At 40.6% G+C, this 8,548-nt stretch overlaps 1 non-coding gene across 1 annotated transcript; it reads right to left on the bottom strand.

The window, feature by feature from the left end:
* Nucleotides 1-8,214: 8,214 nt before the first annotated feature.
* On the bottom strand, nt 8,215-8,322 carry LOC112719214 (small nucleolar RNA R71). The gene has a single exon (XR_003161525.1). It is a non-coding gene; the product is annotated as a small nucleolar RNA R71 (small nucleolar RNA).
* Between the last annotated feature and the right edge of the window lie 226 nt (nt 8,323-8,548).

The following is an 8,548-nucleotide window of genomic DNA, read 5'->3' as shown; positions in this document are numbered from 1 at the left end:
TCATTCTGCTAAAAATTTTCTAAGTTAAAAGCTGCAGAATTCACAGATTCAACCCCCAATCTTCCGATGGACATAACTTTCTCATTTTAAATCATTTTTTGCTCGTTCTTCAAACGGCATGGACATCCCGGATCCAATTTCATTCTTAAACAAGTTTGGTACAAAATGGGGATCTGTAGTCTAAGTTATGTCCCATCAAAGTATGCCCAAAAACCATGTTTTCATACAAAACCACCAAGTGCCATTTTCAAAACAAGCCAATTTCATCCCCTTTCAAAATTAACCAAAAGATGTCAATTTCAACCATTTTTGAAATCAATCAAAATGTACCAAAATCAACATCAAGCCTCCTCAACTCACACATTAACACTTCACCACAATTCACAAAGCATCATCCCACTAATTTAACACTTCTCAATCAAATGGCTAAGAGACAACACATAAACATGTCATACATACTTTCTCATCCCAAATTCCAATAATACCATTTCCAATTAACCATCATTACACATACTCAATATCATACTCACCGTCAACATGGTGTCACCCACAATCCAACCTCAATTACTCATCAAGCATATATCACAACATGCATATTCCTCACACATCATACCATCAAGGCATCAATAATCATCATCACATATATGACCACATCATATATCTCGACCATTCAACAATATCAATAACTCAATGCCTATCTTAGGGCCTCTAGCCTAAGTATTTCCTACCACATTACATATTAGATACGAGAAATCGAGACCATACCTTAGCCGATTTCCCAAGCTCAACCGGAGCACTTCCAAATCACTTGTCCACAAGCCCTCTAGGTCTCAACACCTCCAAGAATAGATTTTTACCACCAAAAATCCCTTTTCAAGCTTTCCAAGGTCTCAATCAAGCCCCAATATTCATACATACACAACCTAAGCCACAATCATCATACCCATACACAACATCGCAATACCCAAACATCATAGAATAACAAATTACACTAAGGTTGAGAATCTTACCACACCCAAGGTCCAAGAAGACAGGATTAATCTTCTCCTTCAAGAGACTTGGGTCTTATAACATCAAAGAGCCCAAAATCTCAACATTTTTTCTCATGAAACTCGAACAAGGCTGGAAATTCGAAGAGCAAAACGTGGCTGACCTCAAGATTGGTTGTATGGGTTTTGTAGAGCTCTTCGCGGTGAACGCGTGGCCGCAAACGTTGCGACAATCAGAGCTCTAGATCAAAAGTTATGGTGGTTTGAAGATCAAGTGAGAGATAGAAGTTTGAGAGAGTGTTCTTCCCCTCCCTTACTCCATTTTAGCGTGTGTGTGTAACAAATGAGGAGAGAGAGTGATGAAAACTAGGGTTTTGGTTTAGTTTAGTTGGGCCAAGGGCCCACTTTGGGTCCGGTTGGCCCGGTTTGGCCTGTTCGGTCCAATCTTGGTCCAAATTCCACAAAATTGGTACCGAAATTCTCGTCTCAATCTCCTCTATCATATTAAGCCATAAAAATCATATTTTTGGCTTTCTAGAATAAATTCTCATTTATGGGTTAATTAGCCGTTAATTAACTGGGTCTTACATTCTACCCACCTAATTGGGAATTTTTTTCACAAAATTCAAATTCAATTACCTGAGAATAAGTGCGGATAATCCGTTCGCATCTCCGACTCAAGTTCCCAAGTGTGTTCCTCAACACAGCCTCGACTCCAAGCCACTTTGACTAATGAAATCTCCTTTCCATGCAACCGTTTGATACTAGTATCATCAATTCTAACTGGAGCCACTGGAAGCGTCAAATCTTCTCTTAACTGAACCAATTCAGGTTCCAACACGTGGCTAGCATCAGGAGTGTACTTCTGATGCTGTGACACATGAAACACGTCGTGCAGGTTCGAAAGATGAGGTGGTCGAGCCATCCGATACGCCACCGGTCCAATCCTCTCCAAGATCTGAAATGGACCAATGTATCGAGGATTCAACTTCTTCGCTTTAATCGCCCTACCTACTCCTGTGGTCGGAGTAACCTTAAGGAAAATATGATCTCCTTCCTCAAATTCCAAGGATTTCTGCCTCTGATCGGTGTAACTCTTCTGACGATTCTGCGCCGTAAGCATCCTATCTCGAATTTTCTTAACTTGTTCAGTGGTCTCAGCTATCATCTCCGGCCCCAACAACCTTTTCTCTCCAGCTTCATACTAACATAGTGAAGATTGACATTTCCTCCCATACAAGGCCTCATACGGAGCCATTCTGATGCTTGCTTGGTAACTATTATTGTATGCAAACTCCACTAACGGCATATACCGATCCCAACTCGCCAGTTGGTCCAAAACACAAGCTCTCAACATATCCTCTAGTGTTTGGATCGTCTTCTCGGATTGACCATCTGTTTGAGGATGGTAAGTTGTACTCAAGCTTAATCGGGTTCCAAAAACTTTCTGAAATGCACCCCAGAACCTCGAAGTGAAACGAGGATCTCTATCAGAGATTATAGTAGCAGGTACACCATAAAGTCTCACAATCTCCTTTATGTATAACCGTGCTAGCTCCTCAAGGGTGTAAGTCATCCGAACGGGTAAAAAGTGAGCTGACTTCGTCAGTCGGTCCACAATCACCCAGATAGCATCAAAACCAGCCCTACTCTTGGCAATCCCGACACAAAGTCCATTGCAATACTTTCCTATTTCCATTGGGGAACCTCTAAGGGTTGCAACATCCCGGAAGGTCTTTGATGTTCATTCTTTACCTTTTGACAAGTTAAGCACTTTGAAACATATCCCGCCACATCATCTTCATACCTAGCCACCAAAACATCGCCTTTAAATCATGGTACATCTTAGTACTTCCCGGGTGAATGGAGAATCTGCTTTTGTGTGCCTCCTTTAAGATATCTTGCCTCAAAGTGCCAACATCCAACACAATGATCCTACCCTTGAATCTCCATAACCCATCTTTTTCTTCCGACACTCTCCACTGCTTCTCTTGCTCAATAGCCGGTAACACCTTCCATAACGCTTCATCATTTTCGTGAGCCTTTAGGAGTTCGGACTTAAAGTCACTTGAAATTTCTAATTGGCTCAAACACAAGGTTCCAGATACTTCTCGAGCACCAATTTTCGGACTCTCGAATCCCTTGAGCAACTTCTCCTTTTGAAGCATCATCCAAGCCGCATATAATGACTTCCAACTTAATGCATCCGCCACTACATTTGCCTTTCCTAGATAGTAATTCAACTTAAAGTCGTAGTCCTTCAATAATTCCATCCACCTCCTCTGCCTCATATTAAGCTCTTTCTGATCAAAGAGATATTTCAAGCTCTTGTGATCGGAGAAGACTTGGAACTTAACCCCATAGAGATAATGCCTCCATACCTTCAAGGAAAACACAACTGCAGCGAGTTCCAAATCGTGCGTAGGATAACTAACTTCATGAGGCCTCAACTGTCGTGAGGCATACGCCACCATATTATGATGCTATATCAGCACGCACCCTAGACCCTTTAATGAGACATCAGTACACCTCAAAAGGCTCGTTTGGCTCAGGTAACACTGACACAGGTGCAGTGGTCAACTTTTTCTTCAATGCCTGAAAGCTCTCCTCGCACTCAGGAGTCCAAACAAACGGAGTGTCTTTGCGGGTTAACTTTGTCAATGGCAATGCTAATTGCGAAAAGCCTTTGATGAACCTTTGGTAATAGCCAGTTAAGCCCAGAAAACTCCTTATCTCAGTTACTGTGGTTGGTTGCTTCCAATCCATCACAGCCTCCACCTTAGTTGGATCTACGGCTATTTCCTTCTTACTCACCACATGACCCAAAAATTTCACCTCACTCTTCCAGAACTCACACTTAGACAGTTTCCCATAGAGCTTCTTCTCCTTTAAAATCTGTAACATGGTCCTCAAGTGTTCCGTATGCTCTTCTTCAGTCTTGGAGTAAATCAGTATGTCGTCAATGAAGACAACAACAAATTTATCAAGAAATGGATGGAACACTCTATTCATGTAATCCATAAACACTGTAGGAGCGTTCGTTAACCCAAAAGACATTACAGTGTACTCGTAATGACCATAACGAGTCCTGAAAGTGGTCTTAGGGATATCCTCACCCTTCACCCTTATCTGGTGATAACCGGATCACAAATCGATTTTGGAGAAAACCCCAGCTCCTTGTAACTGATCCATGAGATCATCAATTCTCGGCAGTGGCTACTTATTCTTTATGGTGACCTTGTTCAGCTGCCTGTAATCCACACAGAGCTGCATACTCCCATCTTTCTTCTTTACCAATAATACTAGAACACCCCACGGGGAAACACTTGGTCGGATAAAGTTCTTACCCAACAAATCCTTGATGAGCGGATAATTTGTACGCTTTTTGGCATTGTTTTTAGTATGATCTAGTTGGTTTTTAGTATATTTTTATTAGTTTTTAGTTAAAATTCACTTTTCTGGACTTTACTATGAGTTTGTGTGTTTTTCTGTGATTTCAGGTATTTTCTGGCTGAAATTGAGGGACCTGAGCAAAAATCTGATTCAGAGACCAAAAAGGACTGCAGATGCTGTTGGATTCTGACCTCCCTGCACTCGAAGCGGATTTTCTGGAGCTACAGAAGCCCAATTGGCGCGCTCTCAACGGCGTTGGAAAGTAGACATCCTGGGCTTTCCAGCAATATATGATAGTCCATACTTTGCCCAAGATTTGATGGCCCAAACCGGCGTACAAAGTCACCCTTAGGAATTCCAGCGTTAAACGCCGGAACTGGCACAAAAGTGGGAGTTAAACGCCCAAACTGGCATAAAAGTTGGCGTTTAACTCCAAGAAGAGTCTCTACACGAAAATGCTTCATTGCTCAGCCCAAGAACACACCAAGTGGGCCCGGAAGTGGATTTTTATGTCTTTTACTCATCTCTGTACACCCTAGGCTACTAGTTTTCTATAAGTAGGACCTTTTACTATTGTATTTTTAATCTTCGGACATCTAGTTCTTAGATCATTGGGAGGCTGGCCATTCGGCCATGCCTAGACCTTGTTCTTATGTATTTTCAACGGTGGAGTTTCTACACACCATAGATTAAGGTGTGGAGCTCTGCTGTACCTCGAGTATTAATGCAATTACTATTGTTCTTCTATTCAATTCCGCTTGTTCTTGTTCTAAGATATCACTTGTTCTTCAACTTGATGAATGTGATGATCCGTGACACTCATCATCATTCTCACCTATGAACGTGTGACTGACAACCACCTCCGTTCTACCTTCGATTGGGTGAATATCTCTTGGATTCCTGATACACGATGCATGGTTGATCGCCTGACAACCGAGTGCTCGCCTGACAAACGAGCCAGCCATTCCGTGAGATCAGAGTCTTCGTGGTATAGGCTAGAACTGATGGCGGCATTCAAGAGAATCCGGAAGGTCTAACCTTGTCTGTGGTATTCTGAGTAGGATTCAATGATTGAATGACTGTGACGTGCTTCAAACTCCTGAGGGCGGGGCATTAGTGACAGACACAAAAGAATCACTGGATTCTATTCCGGCCTAATTGAGAACCGACAGATGGATAGCCGTGCTGTGACAGGGTGCGTTGAACATTTCCACTGAGAGGATGGGAGGTAGCCACTGACAACGGTGAAACCCTTGCATAAGCTTGCCATGGAAAGGAGTAAGAAGGATTGGATGAAAACAGTAGGAAAGCAGAGAGACAGAAGGGACCAAGCATCTTCATACGCTTATCTGAAATTCCCACCAATGAATTACATAAGTATCTCTATCTTTATCTTTATGTTTTATTCATATATCATTCATACCCATTTGAGTTTGCCTGACTAAGATTTACAAGGTGACCATAGCTTGCTTCATACCAACAATCTCTGTGGGATCGACCCTTACTCGCGTAAGGTTTATTACTTGGACGACCCAGTACACTTGCTGGTTAGTTGTGCGAAGTTGTGTTTATGCCATGGTATTGAACACCAAGTTTTTGGTTTCATCACCGGAGATTATTTGAGTTGTGAAAAGTAGTGATCACAATTTCGTGCACCAAGTTTTTGGCGCCGTTGCCGGGGATTGTTGAGTTTGGACAACTGACGGTTCATCTTATTGCTTAGATTAGGTATTTTTTTTTTCGGAATTCTTGAAGATGAATTCTAGAGTTTCATGATGATTTGTTGAAGTCTGGCTGGCTGAGAGGCCATGTCTAATTTCATTGGACCGAGGTTTCAACTTATCATCACAAAAGCTTGTTGATTTCTATCAATCTTGCTTTTGGAGCAGTGATCTGCTAAGGCTTGGCTGGCCATTGGCCATGTCTAGTGTTTTGGACCGAAGCTTTCTTTGAAAGCTTGGCTGGCTGTGAAGCCATGTCTAATTCCTGGACCGGAGTCTTAGACTAAACATTGCATGATTCCTGGAATTCTCATTAAGAATTTTGATACCTTTTTCCACTTAATTTTCGAAAAATCCAAAAAAATTTACAAAATCATAAAATCCAAAAAAACGTTTCTTGTTTGAGTCTAGTGTTTCATTTTAAGTTTGGTGTCAATTGCATGCATTCATTCATGTGTCTTAAGAATCTTCGAGTTGTTCTTGATGATTTCTTACTTTGATCTTTGAATTCTCTTGACTTGAGTGTTTATGCGTCTCATATGCATTCTCATTAGTGTCAGTAGCATACAAACTGCTAAGTTTGGTGTCTTGCATGCATTGTTATTTGATTTTAGTTGTATTTTGATTTTTCCTCATTATTAAAAATCCAAAAATCTTTTTAATTTGTGTCCTTTCAAGTCAATAATACAAAGAATTGAAGATTCAGAACATACTGCAGAGGAATTGCACAGAAAAAGCTGGGCGTTCAAAACGCCCAGTGAAGAAGGACAGACTGGCGTTTAAACGCCAGCCAGGGTACCTGGTTGGGCGTTTAACGCCCAAAAAGGTAGTGTTTTGGGCGTTAAACGCCAGAATGTGCACCATTCTGGGCGTTTAACGCCAGGATGGCACAAGAGGGAAGATTCTGTTTTCAATGCAATTTTTTTTCAGGTTTTCAAAGTTTTTCAAAATCAAATCTTTTTCAAATCATATCTTTTCAATCAAATCTTTTTCAAAATCAATTTCTTTCCTTTTTCAAAGATACTTGCTATCAATTAATGATTTGATTCAACATTTCAAGCATGTTGCCTTTTCTGTTGAGGAAGGTTTAATGTTTGAATCATATCTTTTCTTGATAGCCAAGTCATTAATTTTTAAAATCAAATCTTTTTAAAAATGTTTTTCAAATCATATCTTCTCAATCACATTTTTTTAAAAACTAATCATATCTTCTTAACCACATCTTTTTCAAAATAGTTTTCAATCAAATCTTTTTGATTTCTAATTTCAAAATCTTTTTCAAAAATCACTTGATTTCTTTTCCACTCTTGGTTTTCGAAAATCAATTAAGTGTTTTTCAAAATGTTTTCAAAATCTTTTACTTAATTTTCGAAAATTGCTTCCCTTCTTCTCACATCCTTCTATTTATGGACTAACACTATTCCTTGATGCAAAATTCGAACTCCATCTTCGTTGACAAGTTCGAATTTTCTACTTCTGCCTTCCATTTTCTTTTCCTCTGACACCTCAAGGAATCTCTATACTGTGACATAGAGGATTCCATATTTCCTTGTTCTCTTCTCTTTCTTATGAGCAGGAGCAGAGACAAAAGCATTCTTGTTGAGGCTGACCCTGAACCTGAAAGGACCTTGAAGCGAAAGCTAAGAGAAGCTAAGGCACAATTCTCTGTAGAGGACCTAACCGAATTCTTCAAAGAAGAAGAACTCATGGCAGCCGAAAACAACAACAATGCTAACAATGCAAGGAAGGTGCTGTGTGACTTTACTGCACCTACTCCCGACTTCTATGGGAGAAGCATCTCTATCCCTGCCATTGGAGCAAACAACTTTGAGCTTAAGCCTCAATTAGTTTCTCTAATGCAACAGAATTGCAAGTTCCATGGACTTCCATTGGAAGATCCTCATCAATTTTTGGCTGAATTCATGCAAATCTGTGACACTGTCAAGACTAATGGGGTTGACCCTGAGGTCTACAGACTTATGCTATTCCCTTTTGCTGTAAGAGACAGAGCTAGAACATGGTTGGACTCTCAACCTAAAGAAAGCCTGGACTCTTGGAAAAAGCTAGTCAATGCCTTCTTGGCAAAGTTCTTTCCACCTCAAAAATTGAGTAAGCTTAGAGTGGAAGTCCAAACCTTCAGACAGAAGGAAGGAGAATCCCTCTATGAAGCTTGGGAAAGATACAAACAATTAATCAGAAAGTGTCCTTCTGATATGCTTTCTGAATGGAGCATCATAGGTATTTTCTATGATGGTCTCTCTGAACTATCCAAAATGTCTTTGGATAGCTCTGCTGGAGGCTCTCTTCATCTGAAGAAGACGCCTACAGAAGCTCAAGAGCTGATTGAAATGGTTGCAAATAACCAATTCATGTACACTTCTGAAAGAAATCCTGTGAACAATGGGACTAGTCAGAAGAAAGGAGTTCTTGAGATTGACACTCTGA

This window comes from Arachis hypogaea, chromosome 10, assembly GCF_003086295.3.
Source record: "Arachis hypogaea cultivar Tifrunner chromosome 10, arahy.Tifrunner.gnm2.J5K5, whole genome shotgun sequence".
Taxonomy (NCBI): Eukaryota; Viridiplantae; Streptophyta; class Magnoliopsida; order Fabales; family Fabaceae; genus Arachis; species Arachis hypogaea.
Note: the sequence above shows the minus strand (reverse complement) of the source record. Positions and strands in the feature narration are given on the sequence as shown.